Source organism: Bufo bufo, chromosome 10 (assembly GCF_905171765.1).
Source record: "Bufo bufo chromosome 10, aBufBuf1.1, whole genome shotgun sequence".
NCBI classification, from domain to species: Eukaryota; Metazoa; Chordata; class Amphibia; order Anura; family Bufonidae; genus Bufo; species Bufo bufo.
The window spans coordinates 78,559,808-78,583,428 of NC_053398.1; positions in this window are offsets into that span (position 1 = coordinate 78,559,808).

Sequence of the window (23,621 nt, forward strand, 5' to 3'; positions counted from 1 at the left end):
CTCAGCGGCTTCTTTGGCAGACTGGGGTGTGTGCTCCAGCACAAACTGTCTCACATCTGTAGGTCATACAGCGAGGAGCTAGTCATAGATCATCAAATTCTTTAAGGTGAGCATAAGTCTTTTAAGGGTTTGAGTCCATTGGCGGAATGTGGTGCATAAGCGTCTGTGGACCCTTTCTGATGCACAGTCTTGGTCTGTGGGTAGCTCCGCAAAAGTATCCAGCGCTTTACCAGTCGGCTGAGGGCGTCCGGTGTAGAGCCCACTGATCCTCAGGGATGCAGAACTGGCGGCACGCTCTCAAACGAGCGTTAATTTAAGTCAATGTCCCGGTTTTTCACCATAACTGGAAACCTTGCTCTGGGGACTACGGGTTGAGGTATGCCTCCTGCAGCAGGAGTGTTAGGAGAGGAAGACCGCTCGGCCTGTCTCATTTGGGCCAGTTCTAGTGCACGCTGGTGTTGCAGCGCTTCTCTCTGAAGCTGGAACTGCTGCTGTCGCTCCTCTATTTGCTGCTGTGGCTCCTCTCTTTCGAGCTGCATCTAAAGCTGGAACTGCCACTCCTCTCTTTGCTACATCTCCAAGTATAAACGTAAATCCGCGCCAGTCAGGCCTGGTAACAACTGCTGGCTCATAGGGCCCAAGGCAGTGAAGTTTAGTCCAGAGCTGCTTGTTCCTTGCTGAGGGTTAGCAGGAGCAGTGGACATAGTGTAATCCAGGGTATCCAAATCACCCAGAGTTGAAGTGGCAACATCAGCACTCCCATAGCTGGCGGTGCTGGGTGACATTGAACAAAAGGGCAGCAAGTCCCCTGCATGGGATTGGAATCCTCCATCGCTTGGCTGTCTCTCTCCGTCAAAGCTTTGATCAGCTGTGATCGATTTCTGTTATAAATGGCAATTCCTTGCGACTCACAAAAGGCTCGTAAGTCGGCGACAGACCAACTTAGGTCATTTGGAACTGAATCAGACATTCAGAATAGAAGAGTAAAAGAATAGGATATAGCAAAGAAAAGGTGGTAAAATGTATACCAATCTATTCGCTATCAATGTTTACAGTTTTGCGCCCAGAACTCAAATTCCACAGGACAGTATACTAAGTAACCGCTATCCTATTGTTCTGATTGCACAAAAATTGCGCTTGTCAGTTCTTTGTGATCTGATCTTGCAAAAGCTGACTTCTGCCACCACCACCCGCCAATCCCGTCATACTATCCCACTGCTGCCACCAATGTGACAACCACCTGCCAATCCCGTCGTACTATGCCACAGTTGCCATACAGGTCTCGTCCACTAGAGACTTCTGGAGGCGAATCCACTGTGAGCACACAATACACGATACAATCGAAAAAATAAAATTATTGATTTCACGCTGGAAATCAAATTAATTTGCTGCCACCACTCTTCGTATTGAATCGGGGCGAAGAGACCCCGGCTAGCTAATCCTAAAGGGAAGAAACAGTTATTTGCAACCTAGCTAACCAATCAACAATTTATGAAAATAAAACAATGCAGTAGTATGTCTCTTCTGAGGACAGAGTTCTTAGCATAGACCAGATAATCAAGTAACAAGGGCAAAACTGGAAGAATGAAATCGTTAGCTTTTATTCTAAAAACTACAGTTGCAAGAAAAAGTATGTGAACCCTTTGGAGTGATATGGATTTCTACACCAATTGGTCATAAAATGTGATCTGATCTTCATCTAAGGCCTCATGCACACGACCGTATTTTTTCACAGTCCGCAAAACGGGGTTCCGTTGGTCCGTGATCTGTGACCGTTTTTTCGTCCGTGGGTCTTCCTTGATTTTTGGAGGATCCACGGACATGAAAAAAAAAGTTGTTTTGGTGTCCGCCTGGCCGTGCGGAGCCAAACGGATCCGTCCTGAATTACAATGCAAGTCAATGGGGACGGATCCGTTTGACGTTGACACAATATGGTGCAATTTCAAACGGATCCGTCCCCCCATTGACTTTCAATGTAAAGTCAGGAGTCCCTATTATACCATCGGATCGGAGTTTTCTCCAATCCGATGGTATATTTTAACTTGAAGCGTCCCCATCACCATGGGAACGCCTCTATGTTAAAATATACTGTCGGATATGAGTTAGATTGTGAAACTCATATCCAACAGTATATTCTAACACAGAGGCATTCCCATAGTGATGGGGACGCTTCTAGTTAGAATATACTACGAACTGTGTACATGACTGCCCCCTGCTGCCTGGCAGCACCCGATCTCTTACAGGGGGCTGTGATCCGCACAATTAACCCCTCAGGTGCTGCACCTGAGGGGTTAATTGTGCATATCATAGCCCCCTATAAGAGATCAGGGGCTGCCAGGCAGCAGGGGGCAGACCCCCCTCCCTCCCCAGTTTTAATTTCATTGGTGGCCAGTGCGACCCCCCCCCCCCCCCCGGCCCCCCCTTCCTCTATTGTAATATCATTGGTGGCCAGTGTGCGGACTCCCCCGGCCCCCCCTACCTCCCTTTATTTTATTATCATTGGTGGACAGTGTGCGGCCCCCCCTCCCTCCCTCTATTGTATTATCATTGGTGGCCAGTGTGCGGCCCCCCCTCTATTGTATTAATATCATTGGTGGCCAGTGTGCGGCTTCCCCCCCCCCCCCGATCATTGGTGGCAGCGGATATTCCGATCGGAGTCCCAGATTAATCGCTCTGGGGCTCCGATCGGTAACCATGGCAACCAGGACGCTACTGCCGGCCTGGTTGCCATGTTTACTTAGCAATATTACAATATTAGAAGCATCATACTTACCTGCTGCGCTGTCTGTGACCGGCCGGGAGCTCCTCCTACTGGTAAGTGACAGATCATTAAGCAATGTGCCGCACAGACCTGTCACTTACCAGTAGGAGGAGCTCCCGGCCGGTCACAGACAGCGCAGCAGGTAAGTATGATGCTTATAATATTGTAATATTGCTAAGTAACCATGGCAACCAGCCTGCAGTGGCGTCCTGGTTGCCATGGTTACCGATCGGAGCCCCAGAGCGATTAATCTGGGACTCCGATCGGAATCTTCGCTGCCACCAATGATCGGGGGGGGGGGGGAAAGGGGAGGCCGCACACTGGCCACCAATGATATTAATACAATAGAGGGGGGGGCGGGGGGCGCACACTGGCCACCAATGATAATACAATAAAGGGAGGGAGGGGGGCCGGGGAGGCCACACACTGGCCACCAATGATATTACAATATTACAATAGAGGGAGGGGGGGCCGGGTGGGCCGCACTGGCCACCAATGAATTAAAACTGGGGAGGGAGGGGGGGTCTGCCCCCTGCTGCCTGGCAGCCCCTGATCTCTTATAGGGGGCTATGATATGCACAATTAACCCCTCAGGTGCTGCACTGTTAATTGTGCGGATCACAGCCCCTTGTAAGAGATCGGGTGCTGCCAGGCAGCAGGGGGCAGTCATGTACACAGTTCGTAGTATATTCTAACTAGAAGCGTGCCCATCACTATGTGAAAACTCATCTCTGAAAAAGCTTTTATGCAGACGGATCTTCGGATCCGTCTGTATGAAAGTAACCTACGGCCACGGATCACTGACGCGGATGCCAATCTTGTGCGTATCCGTGTTCTTTCACTGGCCTATTTACTTGAAAGGGTCCGTGAACCGTTGTCCGTCCAAAAAATAGGACAGGTCATATTTTTTTGACGGACAGGAAACACGGATCACGGATGCGGCTGCAAAACGGTGCATTTTCCGTTTTTTTTTTTTTTCACGGACCCATTGAGTCCCAATGGGTCTGCGAAAAAAAAACGGAAAACACAACGGTCGTGTGCATGAGGCCCAAGTCACAACAATAGACAATCACAGTCTGCTCATACTAATAACACACAAATAATTAAATGTTACCATCTTTTTATTGAACACACCATGTAAACATTCACAGTGCAGGTGGAAAAAGTATGTGAACCCCTAGACTAATGACATCTCCAAGCGCTAATTGAAGTGAGGTGTCAGCCAAATGGAGTCTAATCAATGAGATGAGATTAGAGGTGTTGGTTACAGCTGCCCTTCCCTATAAAAAACACACACCAGTTCTGGGTTTGCTTTTCACAAGAAGCATTGCCTGATGTGAATGATGCCTCGCACAAAAGAGCTCTCAGAAGACCTATGATTAAGAATTGTTGACTTGCATAAAGCTGTAAAGGGTTATAAAAGTATCTCCAAAAGCCTTGCTGTTCATCAGTCCACGGTAAGACAAATTGTATATAAATGGAGAAAGTTCAGCACTGCTGCTACTCTCCCTAGGAGTGGCCGTCCTGTAAAGATGACTGCAAGAGCACAGCGCAGACTGCTCAATGAGGTGAAGAAGAATCCTAGAGAGTCAGCTAAAGACTTTCAAAAGTCTCTGGCATTTGCTAACATACAATATGTAAAACACTAAACAAGAATGGATTTCATGGGAGGATACCACAGAGGAAGCCACTGCTGTCCAAAAAAACATTGCTGCACGTTTACAGTTTGCACAAGAGCACCTGGATGTTCCACAGCAGTACTGGCAAAATATTCTGTGGACAGATGAAACCAAAGTTGAGTTGTTTGGAAGAAACACACAACACTATGTGTGGAGAAAAAGAGGCACAGCACACCAACATCAAAACCTCATCCCAACTGTGAAGTATGGGGGTGGGGGCATCATGGTTTGGGGCTGCTTTGCTGCTTCAGGGCCTGGATGGATTGCTATCATCGAAAAATGAATTCCCAAGTTTATCAAGACATTTTGCAGGAGAACTTAAGGCCATCTGTCCACCAGCTGAAGCTCAACAGAAGGTGTGTGTTGCAACAGGACAACGACCCAAAGCATAGAAGTAAATCAACAACAGAATGGCTTAAACAGAAGAAAATACACCTTCTGGAGTGGCCCAGTCAGAGTCCTGACCTCAACCCGATTGAGATGCTGTGGCATGACCTCAAGAAAGTAATTCACACCAGACATCCCAAGAATATTGCTGAACTGAAACAGTTCTGTAAAGAGGAATGGTCAAGAATTACTCCTGACCGTTGTGCACGTCTGATCTGCAACTACAGGAAACGTTTGGTTGAAGTTATTGCTGACAAAGGAGGTTCAACCAGTTATTAAATCCAAGGGTTCACATACTTTTTCCACCTGCACTGTGAATGTTTACATGGTGTGTTCAATAAAAACATGGTAACATTTAATTCTTTGTGTGTTATTAGGTTAAGCAGACTGTGATTGTCTATTGTTGTGACTTAGATCAGATCACATTTTATGAACAATTTGTGCAGAAATCCATATCATTCCAAAGGGTTCACATACTTTTTCTTGCAACTGTATACACAAAGATATATAAATTAAAACTGACAGATAAATATACCTGCCAGTCGAACAGATTGGTTGGATAGAAATAGGTAAGAGGTGAAAGGGAATAGAATGTCTGTAAGTTCAGTGTTACCGTGGTAGAGTCCAGTAAAAGATAAAGTCTTTGTAAGGAATAATCCAAGATGGCGGTGTGCCCGTGTCCAGGGGGCGGTCGTGATGTTATTCTATGTCAGATGTTAGATGAAGGACCCAGGACCTAAGTGTCACGGTGTCTTACCCACTCTGTAGTTGGCAGTTGGCAGAACTATTGGGTATAAATAAAGTCCATAAGTATAAGGCCTATATAAGATGTATGGACATGAACCTAAAATACAACCATTTTGTCTTATTTTAAAAGTGCAGGGTGAGTTCAGGATTTTAACTCAGAATTACTAACCTAAGATTTACAATATGTACCAAAGTGAGAAGGAGATGTCCCAAGGTCTAATGAAAAGTAATTGCCTAGATAAGAGAATGTATTAGAAATGTGCTGAGTTTTGATGATTTTCAGTGAATAGAAAGAGTATAATCTTTCTTTGGGGTTTTTAATCTTTCTTAATGTATGAGTGGATTTTGATTTTTATATCATCAATTTAGATACGTGTGTTGTACTGTATATATAAGAGTGTGGTCCTTATAGATATATTCAGTTTTAAGGTTAGAATTGAGGTACAAACTCCTATGTCATTTTTAGAATCTCTCCCAGAGTAAAAAAAAACAAGTTAATGATTTCTTTCCTTAAGGTTTTCTTGAATGGAGAAATGTGGACACAGGTGATCATAAACAAACCCTGTCTTTTCCCCAGAACAATGACCTAAGAATGGTCATGTGTATCTTGATTTAATTAGGTCTGGTCAAAAGATTAGGGATGAACAAGGTGTTTGACTAAATACAAAAGTCATTGTCTATTCAAGATCTCCTCAAGGTTTTGTCTGAAACCTTAGTTAAAATCTATTGCTAGTAAATGAATAAGAGAATATATAGAAAACATAAATAAGTGCCTCGACTTTTGTATGGAGTACTAGTGCCATCTAGTGTTAGGGTAACATAAGGGTTTAGGGTGTATTTTCCTTAAGGGAGGTTCTATTAATTATAAAGTGAGGTCACTAGTTAATGATAAAACTTGGCCAAGCCCTTTCTAAGATAGGATAAAAAGATGGTATGGGCTGACAGAAAGGATCTCTCTAACCATCAGCAGAGGAAACCATCAAGGGAAAAGACCAGATCCAGCCCTGACCACCTTTTCAGTCATTGGAGGCAGCCATCTTAGAACCATTGAAACTGATTTCTGCTAGCTGACATTTTGGTATAGTATAACCTTACCTATATTTTATAGGATAACTAATTAATATAATACATATCTATATATATATTCAATTAACCATACCTTGTGTATAGTATCTGTTTTGGAATAAGATTGGGGTGTACCTGCAGCATCATCCTGAAAATTAATCCAATACAGGGAGATTGAAAATATACTGGTGAAAACACGGTATTATCTCCAAGGAATTGAATTCAGTTCTAGACCGGTATGGTTGATATTATATATATATATATATATATATATATATATATATATATATATATATATATATACACACACTGCTCAAAAAAATAAAGGGAACACAAAAATAATACATCCTAGATCTGAATTAATTAAATATTCTTCTGAAATACTTTGTTCTTTACATAGTTGAATGTGCTGACAACAAAATCACACAAAAATTTAAAATGGAAATCAAATTTTTCAACCCATGGAGGTCTGGATTTGGAGTCACACTCAAAATTAAAGTGGAAAAACACACTACAGGCTGATCCAACTTTGATGTAATGTCCTTAAAACAAGTCAAAATGAGGCTCAGTAGTGTGTGCGGCCTCCACTCTGCTGTATGACCTCCCTACAACGCCTGTGCATGCTCCCGATGAGGTGGCGGGCGGTCTCCTGAGGGATCTCCTCCCATACCTGGACTAAAGCATCTGCCAACTCCTGAACAGTCTGTGGTGCAACGTGACGTTGGTGGATAGAGCGAGACATGATGTCCCAGATGTGCTCAATTGGATTCAGGTCTGGGGAACGGGCAGGCCAGTCCATAGCATCAATGCCTTCATCTTGCAGGAACTGCTGACACACTTCAGCCACATGAGGTCTAGCATTGTCTTGCATTCGGAGGAACCCAGGGCCAACCGCACCAGCATATGGTCTCACAAGGGGTCTGAGGATCTCATCTCGGTACCTAATGGCAGTCAGGCTACCTCTGGCGAGCACATGGAGGGCTGTGCGGCCCTCCAAAGAAATGCCACCCCACACCATTACTGACCCAATGCCAAACCGGTCATGCTGGAGGATGTTGCAGGCAGCAGAACTTTCTCCACGGCATCTCCAGACTCTGTCACGTCTGTCACATGTGCTCAGTGTGAACCTGCTTTCATCTGTGAAGAGCACAGGGCGCCAGTGGCGAATTTGCCAATCTTGGTGTTTTCTGGCAAATGCCAAACGTCCTGCACGGTGTTGGGCTGTAAGCACAACCCCCACCTGTGGACGTTGGGCCCTCATATCACCCTCATGGAGTCTGTTTCTGACCGTTTGAGCAGACACATGCACATTTGTGGCCTGCTGGAGGTTATTTTGCCGGGCTCTGGCAGTGCTCCTCCTGTTCCTCCTTGCACAAAGGCGGAGGTAGCGGTCCTGCTGCTGGGTTGTTGCCCTCCTACGGCCTCCTCCACGTCTCCTGATGTACTGGCCTGTCTCCTGGTAGCGCCTCCATGCTCTGGACACTACGCTGACAGACACAGCAAACCTTCTTGCCACAGCTCGCATTGATGTGCCATCCTGGATAAGCTGCACTACCTGAGCCACTTGTGTGGGTTGTAGACTCCGTCTCATGCTACCACTAGAGTGAAAGCACCGCCAGCATTCAAAAGTGACCAAAACATCAGCCAGGAAGCATAGGAACTGAGAAGTGGTCTGTGATCACCACCTGCAGAACCACTTCTTTATTGGGGGTGTCTTGCTAATTGCCTATAATTTCCACCTGTTGTCTATCCCATTTTCACAACAGCATGTGAAATTGATTGTCACTCAGTGTTGCTTCCTAAGTGGACAGTTTGATTTCACAGAAGTGTGATTGACTTGGAGTTACATTGTGTTGTTTAAGTGTTCCCTTTATTTTTTTGAGCAGTGTATATATTGTGAGACAGTGACAGGTCTCACTCAGGTTAGAGGCAAGGAAGGGGTGGATAGTGCGGTCCACACCCCTGTTCCACCACAGGTGAGAGAAGCTGGAGGTAATCAGCCTGGCATAAGGCACCTCCCAGGGTGTCAGCAAGGGGGGAGTGTGTTGCCTGTGGACAGAGGCCTGGAGGCTCTGTGTGGTCCAAGCCAGGAGGGCTGAGACACCACTATTCCCATGTGTGCTGAGACACTGGGCTGGAGGCAGTGGGCGTACTGTGCTCTGTACAGCCAGGAGGCTGTGGGACATTGGCTGAGAAAGCCGCTTGTGTTCACAGGGTGTGAACAAGGACTTAGGTGAGTCAGGAAACTCTGTGTTAGCTAGAGCCTAGCCGGGCAAGTGTTTATTATTTTATGTGGATGTCACATGTGTTAGGTGAAGCTGCGACTTCATGATAACCTGTATTGGTTGGAGTGTGCATAATAAATGCACGGTTTGGACCTGAAACCTGGTGTCCTAAAGTCGTATCTGTGAGAATGACCCCCAAATAAGAGGCGATCCCTTACAATATATATATATATATATATATATATATATATATATATCTGGAAGAAAAAGTGCAGTGGGAGCACCAACCAGAGATCGGGTGCACGGTCCAACGCAGGGCAGCGGCAAACCCCAATAATATAAAGAACGAAGAAGTAGGACTGCACTCCAGATATGTGGTAAAAATAGCAGTGGTTTATTCACCCATATATATATATCTGTATAGATAAAAGATAAACCAGATTTGGGTTTAATCAGACATTTGTCGGCTGAGAGAAATCAAGTATTAAATTGATTTAAAATATAATTGAGGGGTATCATTATAAGAAGGCATAATTGTGTAGATATATATTCTCAATTATTTTTGACTTTCTCACTATTTTGCATATCATTGATTGATTGAATTTCAATTGTCACCAATTTTATTATATATATTATTTTGTACTAGAAATTGTATTAATAAATTACATATATATTTTGTCTGTAACTGGGTTTTGTCTTCAATTCAACGCAGATCACGAGCTTGTTTTAGCTTGATATTTATGTTAATAAAATCCCGGTTTGCTGATTTCTCTGTCACATTTCCCAAGCTAAACATAAGAAAGATAAGGATTCATTAATCCTTCAATCTTGGCCTGAATTTGTATATTTAGTTGTTGAAATAGCAAAGCAATTGGAAAAAACTAAATATAAAAATATTGAACAGGCATATGAAATTGATAAATTTCAAAAAGACCTATCTGAAATTGAAATTAAGGCGGCCACGGTTTCTGGTGAATTAGCACAATGGTCTGCTAAATTATCAGAATATAATGACAGAGATAATCAACAGCAAGAGGTAATAGGAACTCTGGAATGGAAATTAAGTCAAGCTACTAATGAACTGTCTAAATGTCTATTGTCTATGGCGGATCTAGATGAGGAATGTAAAAAGTTGTATCAGGACAATAGAAATTTACAAACCGAGTTAGATAACTGGGATCTTGCCCCTTTACAATTCAGACAGCCTAAGGATTCTAATAGAGTGAAGGTAAAATATTCCAGGGGGGAATCAGATTTAGAAAGTAAATATGACAACCCCTTTAAAGGAGAAGAGCTAATGTCTCTGAGAGAACATTCTCTTCCTAAATTAAAACCGATTTCACCTCCTAGGTCCTCTAAAAGTTTAGTACAGAGAGATTATCAACCCATGATAGACACTACTAAAGTGATCAAGTTTCTCAAGGAAACTGTGGGTCAATTTGCTAAAAAGGGATCACCCTCCATAATAAGTCATTTGGAAATATATGAGGAGGCCATGAAAACTTTACATTTAGAACAGGACATACAGAAACTTGAATTTATTACCTGGGTATTCGAACCAAAACACAGGTATTTCTTTAATTCCCTTAGAGATATGGGTAGGGATTCTTGGTCAGATGTGGTCGCAGAAATAAAAACTGAATTTGGTCCCTATAAGTCAGCTACTGCTGCAAGGAGGGCCTTATTTACCCTCAAATATAGACCTAATCAAAGTCCCAGGGAATTTTTGTCAGTCCTCAAAAATGCCTATAGTTTGTCCGAAAAAGATCCCAATTTTGAAAGTAGTGAATTCATTCAGTTATTTTATGATGCTTTGCTCAATAAAATAAAATTTATTTTGGCCAGGGATTACCATCCTAGAAGGACTCTGGATTGGTTACTCACCGAGAGTACAACTCTGTATGCTGCAATACAAAATTGCGATGAGTCTCCTGATAGGAGATTTAAAAGAGCGAATGAGGAAATAGCAGAAACTCACATAAAAAGAGATCAAGGAAAATTTGAGAGCCCTAAAAGGAGTTATGCTGAGGTGGTGAAAACTCCTAGACCTTCCCAGCCAAATAAAATCCAGCCTAGGCCAGATGGGAATAAGGGTCCAAATGTTGCTGAAAAGAACCCAAACCACCAGAAGGAGTTTAGAAATAGACGGTTCCCTTCTTTTAAAAGATATCAAAGTAATTATTATAGGGGATATCAACGTAGGCCAGAAAGGGCTCAAAGTGGTTCTGAGTCAGATGGTTCTGGGAGGTCACAATCATATCGGTCCCAAAATCAATCTCTCAAAGATTATGGGAGAAAGAGAAGTAGCCTATATGATCGGATGGATCAAATCCAAAACCAGTTTGGTATGTTGATACAGCGGATGGAGGAATTGTCTAAAACCATCACTACTAACCCTAAAAATCCTTTTTTAGGGGTAATCCCTCCTGTAGAGAGTCCTCCCCAAATATAAAGGGGGTGAAGCAGGTAAGTATGTCAAATGTTGCAAAGGTTGATGACTTAAATGTATGTAAAGTGGAGCAATCTAATATAATTGTCTTTCCCTTTAAAAGGAATTTAACCCTTACAAAGCCACATGGCAAGGGGGAGGGGAAGCCTGTTTGTTCTGTCTTACAGCACACAAAGTCTTCAGCTGCACAGATGAAGGCATATGATCCTGCTAATAAAAGGAAGGAGGAGGGGTGGGGGAATTGGGCTTTAGTTGGGAAGGGAGGGTTGGTTTCCTGTTTATAAATTATTGGATGGGAAATGCGGTTTTGTACCAGGTATACTTTGTAACTAGACTACGTAATTCTATGTACTTCTTGTACCATGGTTGATGTTACTTGGCATATGTCACCGCGGACGTGCACAGTATAACAGATAACACACCAACCAGGCTCTGGACGAGAGACAGGGGAAGGGTCACCTCCTAGTTTATCCCTGACCTCTTTCCCTGCACTGCTCAGCCCACAGACAGACCTTAAAGGTAGGTTTGCTGTGTCCTCCAGCCTGTACTGACAGAACCCTGAACTCCCTGAGATGGTGAAGTGAGGATAAAGGAGCAGCCTGCTCGCACAGAACCTGGATGGGATAGATGACATAAACAACCAAACAAGAAATGACACTTATCTGCCGAGAGCAGGAACTGACAGCCAACCTTCCCTCCAAACTTCCCAGACCAAAATGAACAGTATAATCCGCTCAGAGCACTTAGCTGGAGACCATTTAAACTAATGACTCCACCCAGTGCACCTGATGAGAGGCGGATCCAGCACGGCATCAAAACAAAAACTAAACTCGTGCTGCAATCCTGGATGACCTCCGCACATCGTCAGAGTGGGGCATGACAGTACCCCCCCTTCTACGGGTGACCTACGGACACCCTGGACCAACCTTATCCGGATGGGACCTATGAAAGACCCTCACCAGTCGGCTGGCGTTGACATCTGACGCCGGAACCCACATCCTCTCCTCAGGACCGTATCCCCTCCAGTGCACCAGGTACTGGAGGGAACCCCGCAGAACTCTCGAGTCGAGAATCCTGGAGATCTCGAACTCAAAGTTTCCCTCGACTAGAACAGGAGGAGGAGGCAATGGCGATGGTACCACTGGTTTAACATATTTTTTTAGTAAAGACTTGTGGAAGACATCATGGATCCTCCAAGTCTGCGGCAGATCCAGTCGAAACGCCACAGGATTGATCACCGCAGAAATTTTATACGGACCAACAAATCTTGGACCCAGTTTCCAAGATGGCACTCTCAACTTGATATTCCTAGTGGACAACCACACCAGATCACCCACACACAGGTCCGGACCAGTCACACGTCTCCTGTCAGCCATTCGTTTATACCTCTCACCCATCCTCTCCAAATTCCCTTGAATCCTCCGCCAGATAGAGGATAAGGCAGAAGAGAATCTCTACTCCTCTGGCATCCCGGAGGAACCAGACCCATAAAAGGTACCAAACTGAGGATGGAAACCGTATGCGCCAAAAAATGGCGACTTACCCGTGGACTCCTGCCTACGGTTATTCAATGCAGATTCTGCTAAGGACAAGAATGAGGACCAGTCCTCCTGATTGTCAGCCACAAAGCACCTCAAGTAGGTCTCCAGGTTTTGATTGGTACGCTCCGTCTGACCATTCGACTGTGGATGAAAAGCCGACGAGAAAGAAAGTTGAATGCCAAGTCGAGAGCAGAACGCCCTCCAAAACCTGGAGACAAACTGCATGCCCCTATCAGAGACCACATCCGAAGGAATACCGTGCAATTTCACAATATTATCCACAAAAATCTGCGCAAGAGTCTTAGCGACTCGTTAGTGGTATAAAGTGAGCCATTTTACTGAAATGATCGACTACCGCCAAAATCACTGTTCTCCTGGAGGAACTCGGTAGGTCCGTAATAAAGTCCATGGACAAATGCGTCCAAGGACGAGATGGAATAGACAATGGAAGAAGTGAACCAGGCGGTCGAGTATGAGCAACCTTAGACTGAGCACAGGTTTCACAAGCTGTCACGTAATTCTCAATACTCTTACGCAACCCTGGCCACCAGAACCTCCGGGACACCAGATCACAGGTGGACTTACCACCAGGATGTCCAGCGAGAACAGTATTGTGATGTTCCTTGAACACCTTGTATCGTAGGCCCTCAGGAACAAACAACCTCCCTGGGGGACACGAACCAGGAGCCCCCTCCTGAGCTCCCAACACCTCCATCTCCAATTCAGGGTACAGAGCGGAGACCACCACTCCATCCGCCAAAATCGGCGCTGGATCTTCTGAATCACCTCCCCCAGGGAAGCTGCGAGACAAGGCATCTGCCTTGACGTTCTTGACTCCTGGGCGAAAGGTAACCACGAAATTGAACCTGGTAAGAAACAATGACCATCTGGCCTGTCTAGGGTTCAGACGCTTGGCAGATTGCAGGTAAGCCAAATTCTTATGGTCTGTATACACAGTAACGGAGTGAGAAGCCCCCTCTAACCAGTGACGCCATTCTTCAAAGGCCAACTTGATCGCAAACAACTCCCTATCTCCAACATCATAATTCCTCTCTGCGACCGAGAGCTTCCTGGAGAAGAAGGCACACGGGACCCACTTGCCAGGAGAAGGACCCTGCGAAAGCACCGCCCCAACCCCCACCTCTGATGCATCAACCTCGACCACGAATGGCTGAGATACATCCGGCTGCACCAGAATGGGAGCAACGCTCCTTAATAGCCGAAAAGGCCTGCAATGCCTCATCCGACCAGACAGACATCAGCGCCCTTCTTGGTCATATCAGTAAGAGGTTTGACTAGCGTGGAATAATTCGAAATAAATTTTCTATAATAATTCGTAAACCCCAAAAATCGCATCAAAGCTTTCTGATTCTCCGGTTGGTCCCACTCCAGAACCGCCCGGACCTTTTCGGGGTCCATACAAAAACCAGAATCAGAAAGCATGTATCCCAAGAATGGAAGCTCTTGCACCGTAAACAAACATTTCTCCAATTTGGCATATAACTTATTCTCCTGAAGGATCGTCAAAACCTGTCTCACATGATCCTGATGGGTCTTCAGATCAGGAGAATAAATTAAAATGTCATCTAGGTAGACTACTACGAACCTCCCCACCAAATGATGAAAAATATCATTGACGAATCGCTGAAATACCGCTGGCGCATTCGTCAACCCAAAAGGCATTACCAGGTTCTCAAAATGACCCTCGTGCGTATTGAAGGCCGTTTTCCACTCATCCCCCTCCTTGATCCTGATCAGATTGTATGCTCCTCTCAAATCCAACTTGGAGAACACCTTGGCTCCAACAATCTGATCAAAAAGATCAGAGATCAAAGGCAGGGGATATGGATCCCGGACTGTAATACGGTTCAGCTCCCGGAAATCCAAACACGGTCTCAGTGATCCATCTTTCTTCTTCACGAAGAACAAACCTACAGCCACTGGAGACTTAGATGGTCTAATATGACCCTTTGCCAAACTCTCGGCGACATACTTTCGCATGACCTCTCTCTGATACGTCTATCCAAACGTATCGCCAAAGACATTGCGTTTTCCAAAGTATCTGGGTATTCATGAAAAGCCAGAGCATCTTTCAACCTTTCAGATAACCCCTGACAAAACTGGCTACGTAACGCGGGGTCGTTCCACCCCGACTCAGTAGCCCACCTCCTAAACTCTGTGCAGTAAACCTCAGCAGTATGTTTGCCCTGTAGTAAGTTACGTAATTTTGACTCTGCCATCGAAACTCGATCTGGGTCATCGTAAATCAATCCCAGGGCTTTAAAAAATTCCTCCACCGACCGGAGAGCCAGAGAACCGGGCGTCAGGGAAAAAGCCCAGGATTGCGCGTCCCCTTTCAGCAAAGACATGATGATACCCACCCTCTGATCCTCATTACCTGATGAAAATGGGCACAATCGAAAGTACAAATTAAATGACTCTTTGAAACTGAAAAAATCATCAGTACCCCCTGCAAATTTCTCAGGAAGAGCGACTTTAGGCTCTCCAACAATTTGACCTGTACCTGAAGCCAACACCCTCTGACACTGTGTGATCGTACTACGCAGATCCGCAACCTCCAGGGACAAACCCTGCATGCGGTCAACCAGTGCATCAATTGACGCCATCACATAAACGCTGAGCAATGGCAGTCACAGTATGGCGGATTATAATGTTGCGGCGGAAGTGCACAGTATAACAACAGATAACACACCAACCAGGCTCTGGACGAGAGACAGGGGAAGGGTCACCTCCTAGTTTATCCCTGACCTCTTTACCTGCACTGCTCAGCCCACAGACAGACCTTAAAGGTAGGTTTGCTGTGTCCTCCAGCCTGTACTGACAGAACCCTGAACTCCCTGAAATGGTGAAGTGGGGAGAAAGGAGCAGCCTGCTTGCACAGAACCTGGATGGGATAGATGACATAAACAACCAAACAAGAAATGACACTTATCTGCTGAGAGCAGGAACTGACAGCCAACCTTCCCTCCAAACTTCCCAGACCAAAATGAACAGTATAATCCGCTCAGAGCACTTAGCTGGAGACCATTTAAACTAATGACTCCACCCAGTGCACCTGATGCGAGACGGATCCAGCATGGCATCAAAACAAAAACTAAACTCGTGCTGCAATCCTGGCTGACCTCCGCACATCGTCAGAGTGGGGCAGGATACTCATGAAAGTAACTATTTGTCCGATCGTGTAACGCTATGGTATTTTTGGCATCAACTGTTGCATGTATGCTGTACAGACTATTTTCCTTTGTATTTTTGTGATTTTTCGAAAAAATCAAATAAAAATGATCTGATTTTAAAAAAAAAAAGGAAGGAGGAGGAAGCAAGGACAAGTATAATTGCCAAGCAGGAAAACAATTTCAATAATCATTCCAAATATCTTTGTTCCATACAGGAAATAGAAAATAGATATTATATGAAAGTTGAATTATTTGATAATTTCCCACCAATAATAGCCTTGATAGATACAGGTAGCCAAGCAACTTTATTATATTTAAAGTACTTCCAACAATTACAGGATGTATCTTCTAACAGGTATAAGTTAAAAAGTTTTAATGCTAACCTGATAAGTGTCTCAGGCAATGCCCTCAAGGTTTTAGGTAAAGCTTGGCTGGATTTTAAAGTAGGAAACAAAATAATTAGCCATCCTACATTGATCGTGGATATGCCCATTGATAGATTAATTATTTGCATTGATTTACTGAAAAGATTAAGCCCAGTGATTGATTTTGTTAATAAGGTGATATGGTCTCAAGTGAGGATGCCCATCAATTATGAACAATCACAATCCTATCACAATAGGCGTAACTGCCATGTGATAGAGGAAAGGCCGGATTCCATTGAGGTATATTTCCGAAATAGTCAAGTCCCTGATGTCTCTTTCCTGCAAACCACTCCAAATTCCACTATAGGTGAACAGGAAGATAACACCATATGTGTGTCTCCTGAACGAGTAAAAGATGTCTGTTTGGAAGGGGATGTTCTTACAATCCAGAAACTACTGTCCCTACTGGGTTTAATGGTCACGAACAATTCCTAGTGGGAATGGAAAAGGTGGATGATGAGATGTTCTTCCCAGTACAGGTGAATGACTTAGGAAGAACTAAGGGGGCTAAATTGGATTTGCGCCATGAAAATAGTTATATTAGTAGGGATCTACTAAATCAAGTGGCCAATTCTAAAGTGATTCGATATCCAAATCCACAGGATAATTGGATACATGACTTGGATAATGATTCTGATGATCATAATATAATTGCAAAATGTATATTAACCATTTCTATTGCAGGAAAATCGGCTACTCATTTATTCATGGTGCTTGATGAACCCAGATATCCCATGTACATTGGCAACGATATTTTACATTGTTTTGCCATCCATGTGGATATAGTGAATTCCACATTGTGGACAAGATTAAAAGGGAATCCTGATGGTTTTATGGATGAACATGAAGCACTCAAGTCATCCCAGATACTGCCTTATGCAGTCAGTGTATTAGTGCCACGAGATATAATAATCCCTCCAGGTACTAATAATTTCCTGTTACCCATTCAGGTATCAAAAGGCCAAAAATTTAAGAATTGTGATGCATTGATATGCCTATCAAACGGAATGCAACAATTAGGTATTTCAGTAAATCATACACCTATGGTGAATTTACAAACCTTTTAAAACCCAAATAATTGTGAATAATGGTATGCCAAATGAAGTCCATTTGTCTAAAGACACTATCATTGGTATGGCATTAGATTCAGATTATTATACTTTTGGGTTTCAGAATGTAATTATTGACCTAATACCTGAATCGTATCTAATAGAAGAACAATTGGTTGAACAAACATTTTATTCTTCTTCTGAAGGATTGTTAACCATTAGTTCAGTATATCCATTTAATCTTGAAGAAGGTACCTGCAAGGTAGAGGAATCCTCCCTTACCTTTAATCATACAATCAATGAGCAGGAAGCCCAGGAATATCATGAGTTTGCTGAAAAAGCAGGTAAGTCAAATCATGACCTCACTGACCGGTTGGAGGAAACCTATGAAATAGGTCAACCAGAAGTTTTCCCAGGGTTCCTGGAAATGGTCCAGCAACAAATCTCATTAGCTGATGGATGCTCCAATGACCCAGAGGGACAACAACTAAAGGAAGTTCTCTTAGAATTCAAGGATATCTTTGCTAAAGATTCCTTTGATTGTGGTCTGACTGACATACACATTGCCAGGATTCAGACTGATCCTGAGGCACCTCCCGTTTATATCAAGCAATATCGTCTTCCACTAGCTTGTTACGACTCGCTAGCGGAAATAATTCAAAATCTCAAAGAGAGAGGTATTATAAGACCAGTGCACAGTTCTTATAATAATCCTATTCTTGGAATTCTTAAACCGAATGGTCAATGGCGTTTATGTGCTGATCTTCGTCAGCTAAATAAATGTGTGTATATGTCCGGCTGGCCCGTGCCATATATAGACTAATGCTTGGTACAAATGCAAGGCGCTAGGATCTTTACCGCCTTAGATTGCGCTCAGGGATATTGGACCATCAAAGTGAGTCCTGAAGACCAATACAAATTGGCCTTTACTTTTGGTAAAGAACAGTTTGCCTGGACTAGACTACCGTTTGGGTACATAAATTCAGGTCATGAATTTGCGGTGTTTTTACATAAGGCTATGCCTGATGCCACAGAAAGAGGAAACTTAACTTATGTAGATGACATTTTGATGAAAAGTACTTCATTTGACCAGCATATCCAAGAAATTAGGCATGTACTGAATCAGTTGAGAGTTGCAGGTGTGAAAATTTCTTTACAGAAAGCCCAGTGGTGTCGAACCAAGGTAAATTTCCTTGGACATGAGGTTACCTATGAAGGCCTGAATCCCCAAAAGAAAAAGGTGGAGGCTGTGATGAAATCTAAAACGCCCACCAATATCAGTGAACTAAGGTCATTTCTGGGAATGATGAATTACTCCCGTAAATTCATTGATAACTATGCTGAGATTAGTAAACCATTGCTGTCATTGTTAAAGAAAGGTGTACCCTGGACATGGGGGGAGGATCAGGAACAAGCTATATCTGAGCTTAAAAGGAGAGTCACCCAAGCCCCATGTCTAGCTTATCCAGAGGGAGGGTAAACCCTTTTATCTGGAAACTGGTTTTACGAATCTTAGTATTAGTGCTGTCCTATGCCAAAAACAGGATAAATTGCATAAAGTTATAGCTTATGCCAGTAAATCCCTGTCACCAGTAGAAATAATGTTTAGCGACTGTGAAAAAGCTTTACTAGCCACAGTCTGGGCACTTCAAAACTTTAGAAGTTTTGTACAGGGTGAGAAAATCATTGTTGAAACGGCCCATCAACCTGTACAATATCTACAGAGTGATAAAATTAGGGATGGTAACTTGTCTAACAGCAGGATCACTGCTTGGACCTTGTCTTTACAAGGACGGCCATTGGAAGTTTGGTATAAGCAAAATAAAAAGTGTCCAGTAGCCCAAGGACTTGCAGAACTGCATGATTGCGCCGCTCATTCTCATACAGAAGAGCTGATAGATGATTTTCTAGAGGAACAAAAATCTTCCCCTTACAAAGTGTATGACGAAGACTATTGCTCTCTATACCCATGTGCGTACATAGATGGTTGTGCTTACCACACCACTGTAGGGGACGAAAGAAAACTAGTGGCAGGAATTGGCATTACTTGGATAGATGAGTGCCCGAGTATTTCGATAGGTTACAGTATGATAAGAGTAGCCAGGTAGCCGAATTAGCAGCTGTCTACCAAACCGTTAAAATTGCTATAGAGCACAATATAAAGGAATTCGTCATAGTTACTGATTCAAATTATGTGCGGAACAGTTTTGTAGAATATATGCTCACATGGAAGAGGAGTCACATGTTACGGTCCAATAACAAACCAGTGAAACACACCAAGTTGTTTTGTGCCATAGATGAGCTGGTCCGAAATAATGATCTAACCATTTATTGGAAAAAGACTAAAGGTCATTCCAAAATCCAAAATAAAGATAAAGAGGGTAATGACTTAGCTAATAAACTGGCCAAACAAGGAGCCATAAATGGTGATCATGTGAATATAGATCATTTACTAGAGATGATTCCCATTGACGCTATCACTAGACAACAGGCTAAGGCCCAAACTGAAAATAGTGTAGTTCAATGGAGCCAAGAATCTTCTAGTGAGGATCTGATCAAAAGCCAGAAGGAAGATCTTATATTGGGAATCTTCTATAAACATATTGAGGATCCTAATAATAATCCCATATCGGAGGATAATTATACCCAAAAAGAAGACCTCCGATTACTTATGAAATCCAAATCCCAATTTAGTATTCAGGATGGGTTATTAATGAGAACCTCTAAAAATGGTATTCAGCAGTGGGTAGTTCCTACTACATTTAGAGGTTTAATGTTACAACATGCCCATGATGCACCTACAGCTGGTCATCGTGGAGAAAAGATTACATTTGAGTCATTACGTGATTATGCCTACTGGCCTCATATGTTAAAGGATGTCCAGAGTTATTGTCAAGGTTGTTTGGTATGTGCGCAATTTCAACCTCAAGGTCCTAAACATCATGCTCCACTGCAGAAGAAAGGTTTTTCATTACCCTGGTCTGACATCCAAATCGATTTTATTGGTCCTGTTACCCGGTCATCTCGAGGGACTAAATACATTTTGACAGTCACTTGTGTGTTTACAAAATGGGTAGAGTGTCTACCAGCCCGTAATAACACAGCCGAGACCTGTGCATTTTTGTTGACTAACCATGTATTCTCCAGATTTGGGTTACCATTAAGGATTGATTCAGACCGTGGATCACACTTTGTAAGTGAGGTAATGGCGAAGATGTGGAAGATGTTGGGTGTGAAGAGAAAATTACACATTGCCTATCGTCCAGCATCTAGCGGATCCGTTGAGCGCTATAACCAGTCTATTGTCAACATCCTTAAGAAATATGTTAAGAAGTCGGGTAAAGACTGGGATATTAGTTTACCATTAGTGCTCATGGCCATTAGAGCTACTCCAAGCACGGCTACCCAGATGTTACCTTTTGAGCTGATGACGGGGAGAAGAATGGTACTTCCTCAACATCTGTTGTATCGCACATCAGATCATAACCTGATCAATGCTGCCACGACACATCAGTATGTGGAGGACCTTCGTAAGTATCTTCAACACTCGTTTGCTTTCGCGCAGAAGAATCTTGAGAAAGCCGCCGTAAGTAACAAAACTTATTATGACTTGAAAACTACCAAAAGGGAATATGAGGTAGGAGATAGAGTGTATCTCTATAACTTTGCCCGGGATCGGGTAAAAGAAAGAAAATTTCTCCCATCATGGAAAGGTCCATATGATGTAATTGATAAAATATCACCTGTAGTTTTATAAGGTGAAAATGAATACCAAAGATGGTTTCATCGAGAAATGGGTCCATGTAAATCAATTGCGAGTATGTCATCCGAGATCCCAATTGAGAATCATAGAAGGTGATGCTGAATAAGAGAATGAATAAAGATTGCGTTAATCTGATTTCTCTCAGTTCACAGATGTTCCGATTTTGGTGTTTCCTTGCAAAGCATTTTACATAGCAACGCTAGGGAAATTGTATATCTAAAAATATTAAAGAATATGTATTCATACTTTCATTTTTTTTTTTATAGAAAAAGGACGGGCGGAACCAGATGTGATTCCTGGCGAAGAAGATGACAACAAAGATACAGATATCGTGCGAATGGTGTTGATCTGAAAGGTCCAATTGAAGACGGAACTAATCGTCAACCCGAATCTACAGCCGTGTTTCAGATGTCCCAGGATTGTGAATGATGGCAAAGAAGATTTTACTTTAAGAATCTTTGCGAAATTGGATCCAAGGACATTCATTGGATGAAGATACTGAATATTACCATTTTAGCTTGGGAAAGGAACCAAATTGGTACATTATGCATGGGAACAAAGTCACAGCAATAATGGCAGGATTGGTGCCAGGTTTTGCATTTTCTTACATGCTAAAACCATTGGACACAGGATCTCTGTGATAATATACACTGCTCAAAAAAATAAAGGGAACACTTAAACAACACAATGTAACTCCAAGTCAATCACACTTCTGTGAAATCAAACTGTCCACTTAGGAAGCAACACTGAGTGACAATCAATTTCACATGCTGTTGTGCAAATGGGATAGACAACAGGTGGAAATTATAGGCAATTAGCAAGACACCCCCAATAAAGGAGTGGTTCTGCAGACCACTTCTCAGTTCCTATGCTTCCTGGCTGATGTTTTGGTCACTTTTGAATGCTGGCGGTGCTTTCACTCTAGTGGTAGCATGAGACAGAGTCTACAACCCACACAAGTGGCTCAGGTAGTGCAGCTTATCCAGGATGGCACATCAATGCGAGCTGTGGCAAGAAGGTTTGCTGTGTCTGTCAGCGTAGTGTCCAGAGCATGGAGGCGCTACCAGGAGACAGGCCAGTACATCAGGAGACGTGGATAAGGCCATAGGAGGGCAACAACATAGCAGCAGGACCGCTACCTCCGCCTTTGTGCAAGGAGGAACAGGAGGAGCACTGCCAGAGCCCTGCAAAATGACCTCCAGCAGGCCACAAATGTGCATGTGTCTGCTCAAACGGTCAGAAACAGACTCCATGAGGGTAATATGAGGGCCCGACGTCCACAGGTGGGGGTTGAGGTTACAGCCCAACACCGTGCAGGACGTTTGGCATTTGCCAGAAAACACCAAGATTGGCAAATTCGCGACTGGCGCCCTGTGCTCTTCACAGATGAAAGCAGGTTCACACTGAGCACATGTGACAGAGTCTTGAGACGCCGTGGAGAACGTTCTGCTGCCTGCAACATCCTCCAGCATGACCGGTTTGGCATTGGGTCAGTAATGGTGTGGGGCGGCATTTCTTTGGAGGGCCGCACAGCCCTCCATGTGCTTGCCAGAGGTAGCCTGACTGCCATTAGGTACCGAGATGAGATCCTCAGACCCCTTGTGAGACCATATGCTGGTGTGGTTGGCTCTGGGTTCCTCCTAATGCAAGACAATGCTAGACCTCATGTGGCTGGAGTGTGTCAGCAGTTCCTGCAAGACGAAGGCATTGATGCTATGGACTGGCCCGCCCGTTCCCCAGACCTGAATCCAATTGAGCACATCTGGGACATCATGTCTCGCTCTATCCACCAACATCACGTTGCACCACAGACTGTCCAGGAGTTGGCAGATGCTTTAGTCCAGGTCTGGGAGGAGATCCCTCAGGAGACCGTCCGCCACCTCATCAGGAGCATGCACAGGCATTGTAGGGAGGTCATACAGGCACGTGGAGGCCACACACACTACTGAGCCTCATTTTGACTTGTTTTAAGGACATTACATCAAAGTTGGATCAGCCTGTAGTGTGTTTTTCCACTTTCATTTTGAGTGTGACTCCAAATCCAGACCTCCATGGGTTGAAAAATTTGATTTCCATTTTTTTATTTTTGTGTGATTTTGTTGTCAGCACATTCAACTATGTAAAGAACAAAGTATTTCAGAAGAATATTTAATTAATTCAGATCTAGGATGTGTTATTTTTGTGTTCCCTTTATTTTTTTGAGCAGTGTACTTTTCCAGGATTGACTTTATGATGCGACAAAAGACTTGGATAAAATATATTGATGAACATGAAAATTCTTCCGACCTTCTCCCAGTTAGGTCTTAAGGGGATCCTTGACTAACGTGGGAAGAAGG